Raw genomic sequence first — 6,000 nt, forward strand, 5'->3', positions numbered from 1 at the left:
GATACAAGGAAGTCCTACAACTTAACATATGTCAAGCGTTGCAACTTCGAGTCTCACACTAGTTTTTCCTGTGTGCTCTCTTGACACTATTTCAGGTTAAGTCTGTGCTCCTTGTTTTTATCACTTTTCCTGGAATCAGACACAAACATTAATCACTGTCCCATAACAATTTATCAATAAAAGGCAGGTTCTCATAGTTTAAAGCTTTTGGGTATGCATTGATATTATAGCAAGTACATATACATATATATATATATATATATACATATATATAAAACTCATATTACTGCAGGAAAAAACAATTAATTGTATGCACCTTTAGTACAAGAAATGAGGAAAAGGGGAAAATCAAATATTCTAATCAAAATAAAAGAAAAGCAATAATAAAAAAATAAGGGAAAAAATCAGGAATATAATGTGTTCTCAAAAAACAGTATCCACTTGTCAATGGATTATTATCTCCAATTCATGTCTTAGGATAGAGTTAATCAGTCTCAACAGAAGATGCTCTCTTTCCATGTGAGCAATGAATCCAAGAGTCCTTCTCTCCAACCTTTATAGATGTTGGAGTAGTTAATAATATTTGGAATGGTCCTTCCTAGGAAGGCTGAGTTGCTCCAGTATTCTGGAAATTCTTAATATATGCCTTGTCTCCTGGGTTCAGGTTGTGAAGTGAAAAGTCTAGTGGTCAGGCTTGTACTGCAGCTCTGGATTCATGGAGTTCATGCACTTTGTACTATAATTCTTGTATATAGGAAGCAATAGTAGTATCTCCCCCTAATAGTGATATTGGGGGGGGGGTGGAGGGAGAAAGCCTTAGCCTGTATAGGTGGATGTCCAAAGAGCATCTCAAATGATGAGATGTGTAGGTCTCCTCTAGGCCTGCTTCTAAGATGAAATAGGGCCAGAGGGAGAATTTCAGGCCATTTTAAATGGGTCTCAGTGCATAATTTGCCAATCATAGTTTTAAGTTCTTTATTCATTCTTTCAACTTGGCTTGAGCTCTGGGGATGATATGGAACATGGAATTTGGGATTGTGGTAGAGGCATGGAGAGAGAGAGAGAGGACTTGTAAGCCAAGATGCAAGAAACAAGCTGGGACCTAACTTGCCTGTCAATCAAGAGGAAGGTTCCAAACAGAATGTTCCCAGGGATGGCAGTTGGGGGTTTCTGGACACAGAGAGGAGAAGCAGCAGAAAAACTTGGCTTTTGAGTTGCTTGTTTCTTTGAGAGTTGAGCTGTCCAGGAGAAACTGAGAGACTTTGGACTTTGTTTTCTCTCTGGGGTTAAGTTGAGAGACCTTGCTGACTTTGTGAAGAAGAAAGAAGATTTTAAACATCTGTTGTCCTCCATCTCTCTTAGAGTCACAGTTTGTGACTGGACTATTTTCTCAAACCATCAAATTCTCCCTCATTATAAATTAGGGAAATCCTCATCCCTCTTACCTCAGTTTCCTATCCTGTAATCCCAATAAACCCCTTGACTTGAAAAAAGGAAAAGAAAAGAGTATCTTTATAGTTTACTCAAGGAGGGAGGGAAGAAGCCAAAGGCTTCAAGAAGAACTGGGAGATGAGGGAGGCAGGAAGGAGAGGGTTGGAGAACAGAGGGAATGAAGGGGGGAGGAGGTTAGAAAGATATACTGATCCATCAGCCATCAATAGGGATCAGTAGGCAAATCCCAGAGCAGTTCCCCTGAGTGGCAGCTTCCCTGTACTAGCACCCCTCAGCGTTTCTCATTCCTACCTCCATTATAATCAAGCAGTTTCAGGTTCCCCTCTAGCAGTTCTTTAGTAAGCCAGAGTACATCCAATTAGTTCAACCAGAAACAGTTTCCTCAGTTTCAGGTTCCTGTAGCAGCTCTCTACTCACAGCCAGTCAGAGAATAGTCATTTACAGCAACAAGAAACAGTTTCCTCAGTTTACACTTCTCTATTTCAGGAGTTATCCCTAAGCAAGAATATATTTGATTTAAGACAGAATCAGCAAAACAACTTCCTCTATCTGAATCAATACATGCTGGCAGGCCAAAGCGAGGAATAATTTCTTTTAAAAGCACCTTAGCAACAAAAGCTGCTGTGGCTCGGGTCGCAGGAAATGCTTCCAGCCATCTGGTCAGTTGATCTACTATGACTAGACAAAATTTATATGTCCGGTCTTTGGCATTGTTATGAAATCTAGCTATAGGTGCTCAAAAGGTGTGTAAGCCAGAGGATGCCCACCAAAGACTTTGCCACGAAAGGTGTGTTGGTTATATGCCTGGCAGGTAGAGCAGGCTGAACACACTATAGAGGCTATGGTAGTTTTACCAGGGGCTATCTGTACTCTTGTAACAGAGTCCACGATGCCCTGGGTACCAAAGTGACCACTTTTATGAACACTGGCAAATTTGGTGATAGAAACTTCTAGGGAGCAGGGAGATTCCTTCAGATGACACCCATACTCCATGAATCTGTTTTGCTTTGAATTTTTGTTTCCATTTTTTCCACTTTCTTTTCATTATAGGAAAGTGATAAATTTAAATCATCAGTGGTTGTTAATGTTAAAATTAATTCAGGTCCTTCTATGGCTGCTAGCTTTGCAGCAGCATCTTCTTGGTCATTTCCCCTAGAGACAGGGTCAGTGCCACCTGTATGGGCAGAGCAATGAACTACAGCTAGGGCTTCAGGCAGCTGGGGAGCAGAAAGAACTTCATTAATAATTTCTGCATTAGCTATGGACTTTCCAGCTGAGGTTAAAAATCCTCTCTGGAGCCATAGCATCCCGACTGAGTGACAAATGCCAAAAGCATATCTAGAATCCATATAAACTGTTGCCTTTTTACCCTTGGCAATTATACAGGCATGTTTCAGAGCGATAAGTTCTGCCCCTTGAGTGCTAATATTAGAGGGCAGTGAAGCTGACCACTCAGTGGCAAATCTGTGACTATAGCAACTTCAGTGTAGCGTATGCCATCCCTCATATAAGAAGACCCATCAGTAAATAAGACCAGATCTGAGTTGTTTAAGGGAGTGTCCAAGAGATCATTTCAAGACTTTTCTGCCATGGACACTAGTGTTTCACAACTGTGTAATGGTTCTCCTGAAGTAGGTAAATCTCGAAGCAAGGTGGCAGGGGTTAAGGGTTGTACAGCCTTTTAGAGTAATATTTTCATTGTTTAACAAGGTTATTTCATATCTTGTAATTCACTGATTAGAAAATGCCTGTATTCTATACCTTAGCAACAATGCTTCTACCTCATGTGGGCACATAGTTGTTAATGGGCATCCCAATACTAGATCAACAGTTTTTGTCACTAGTAAGGTTGTAGCAGCTACTTCTCTAAGACATGATGGTGCTCCTGATGCTACTGGGTCCAGTTGGGCAGAATAATAAGCAATTGGGTGCTGAGAAGGTCCCAAAGTCTGAGTTAAAACACCTAAAGCTACCCCTCTTTGCTCATATGCATACACAGTAAATGGTTTGTAATCTGGGATACCTAGAGTGGGGGCAGCCAGCCTGTTTTAGATCTGATAGAGCTGACAGGTGTTCTGGCTCTAATTTGAGTGGTTCATCCTGACTGCGGGTGCCTGCTTTATTTCTCCCAAACAAATTGAAAATATTAAAAATTTAAGCTCTCTTACCACTAAGAAACAGTTGAGAGAAATTTTAGAAGCAACAGGATTTTGTAGACAATGGATTCCTTGCTATGGGGAAATTACTAAATCCCTTATAGCACTAACAAGGGATTCAGTCCCTTTTATGGGAGCTGATGAAATTACTGAAAAAGTGAAGAGTAATAAGATCAATAATCCATAAGCAGAGTGACATCTAATGCTTTCAGCCAGTAGCAAGATTGATTATGAAATCCTGTATAATACTTACTATTACCCTCATTGTGTGATATGAAAATCACATTAAAAGACTGATATATATTAATTTAAGGTCACCAAGGAATTCAGCTATGTAATTCCTAAATGAAAACTCAAGTCAGCAGTCAACCTTTTATGGAGTTTTTTTAAAATTACTAACAGGAGGAAGAAAGGTATTAGAGAGAGAGAGAGAGAGAGAGAGAGAGAGAGAGAGAGAGAGAGAGAGAGAGAGAGAGAGAGAGAGAGAGAGAGAGAGAGAGAGAGAGAGAAAGGGGAGAGAAGGGAATAGGGCTTAAATACCCCCTCTGCTTAGGCTGGGCCAAAGGCCCAAGGCCTGGGATAGCCGAGGCAAAGAAAAAGAGATCTGTCCCTATCACTCACGTGACCAAAATGGAGAAACAGTCTCAGGGCCTCCACTCCAAGCACCAGGCTCCAACTCCTCACACTCCCCTCCACACAAGAAGTCCCAGCCTCCTCTACCTCACTTCCTGTCTCTCCTGTGCCAATGGTGGCTCTAGCTTAACCCAGGACTGCCCAGAGGTCTGTCCCCTTTGCACATGTCTGTTGAAGGTCATATTCTCAAATAATTAAATCTTGAGCTTTGCTGCAGCCCTTTCTAAATCCTGTTACCTTGAGTAGGGTGGAGATTGTAGTTTCCAAGACCTGATTCTGTCATTCCAAGTATCTCTATTGTTATTGATCAGGAAATAGCCAAATCCCATCCTCTAAAGAATGGTTTGAACAGGGTTGAGTAGTTTTGAAATTCACAATTGGAGATACTATAAATTAAAGTGCAATTGAGTCTCATTAATATTTTCTAGGGGGCAGCTAGGTGGCTCAGTGGATTGAGAGCCAGACCCAGAGATGTGAGGTCTTAGGTTCAAATATGGCCTCAGACACGTCCTAGCTGTGTGACCCTGGGCAAGTTACTTACGCCTCATTGCCTAGCCCTTACTGCTCTTCTGCCTTGGAGCCAATACACAGTATTGATTCTAAGACAGAAGGTAAGGGTTATTTGAGGGGGATAAAGAAGATTTTCTAGAGATAGGATAGCAATTATTAGTGTTTTTTTGGCCACTATTTTTTTTTCAATGTTGAAAAGATCTGGAACTTTTTCTATGCTTTTGATATCTTCTTCTTCAGATAGCTTGTGAATCACTGTCTTAGTGCCCTCATAACTGTTTCAACTTTAGCCTGCCTTCCCATCTTTGTTCTCTTTAATCCCATTTCTCTCTCCTTCATAAGCATATCTGGAATTGTGATGGTAGTCCCGACATGTGACAAGGGAATCACTTTAAAAGACTTTAAAAGTGACTCTGTTGTTCCTGACAGTGAAAACAGTTTGTTATAAAAAATCTTTGCAGGTATTTTTCATTTTCTCCAGGGTTTGGGTTTTAGTTTTGTTTTTTCAAGTATTTGGGAGTTTTTTTGTTTGTTTGTTTTGCTTCTGGTTCTTTCATTTTCATCTTTTGATGTCCTCAGAATTATTCTGCTTAATGGAATCTTTCACAAAATTTTCTATAAACTGGTAATGTCCTCCACTGCTTTTTTTTTAACTTTATGAAGCAATACTTCTCATAATCACTCATCAGCCTTCATAAGACTTTTACAAATCAGATTTGCCTTTGGTTGTCTTACACCCTTTCTACTTGGCAAGTAAGTCAAGTGTTTACTGACTAAGGGTTTTTTGGCTCTTTTGGGCTCCTTGTTATAGTGATTGATTTACATATATTAGGCTTCTAATTCTGACCTTTGACCTGAGAAGTTAAATCTAAACAGACAAATCCAGTGTTCAGATACTACATCAATAATGAGTCTCTTTCTGTCTATTCAACATGAACAATTTCATTTTCGTGATGTCATTTGGTACTCAATATGTCCAGTATCAACCAATTCTTTTGATTTTTTTTAAGCAATTAGGTATCACAATGGATAAAGTGCAAGGCGTGGAGTCAGGAAGTATCTTTCTGAGTTCAAATCTGGCCGCAGACACTAGTTGTGGGACCCTGGAAAAGTCACTTAACCTGGTTTGTCTAAGTTTCCTTATCTGTAAAATAAGCTGGAGAAGGAAATGACAAATTACTCCAGTGTCTCTGCCAAAAAAACTCCAAATGCAGTCATTAAGGGTTGGACATGTCTGAAGTGACTGAAC

Source organism: Monodelphis domestica, chromosome 3, assembly GCF_027887165.1.
Source record: "Monodelphis domestica isolate mMonDom1 chromosome 3, mMonDom1.pri, whole genome shotgun sequence".
Taxonomy (NCBI): domain Eukaryota; kingdom Metazoa; phylum Chordata; class Mammalia; order Didelphimorphia; family Didelphidae; genus Monodelphis; species Monodelphis domestica.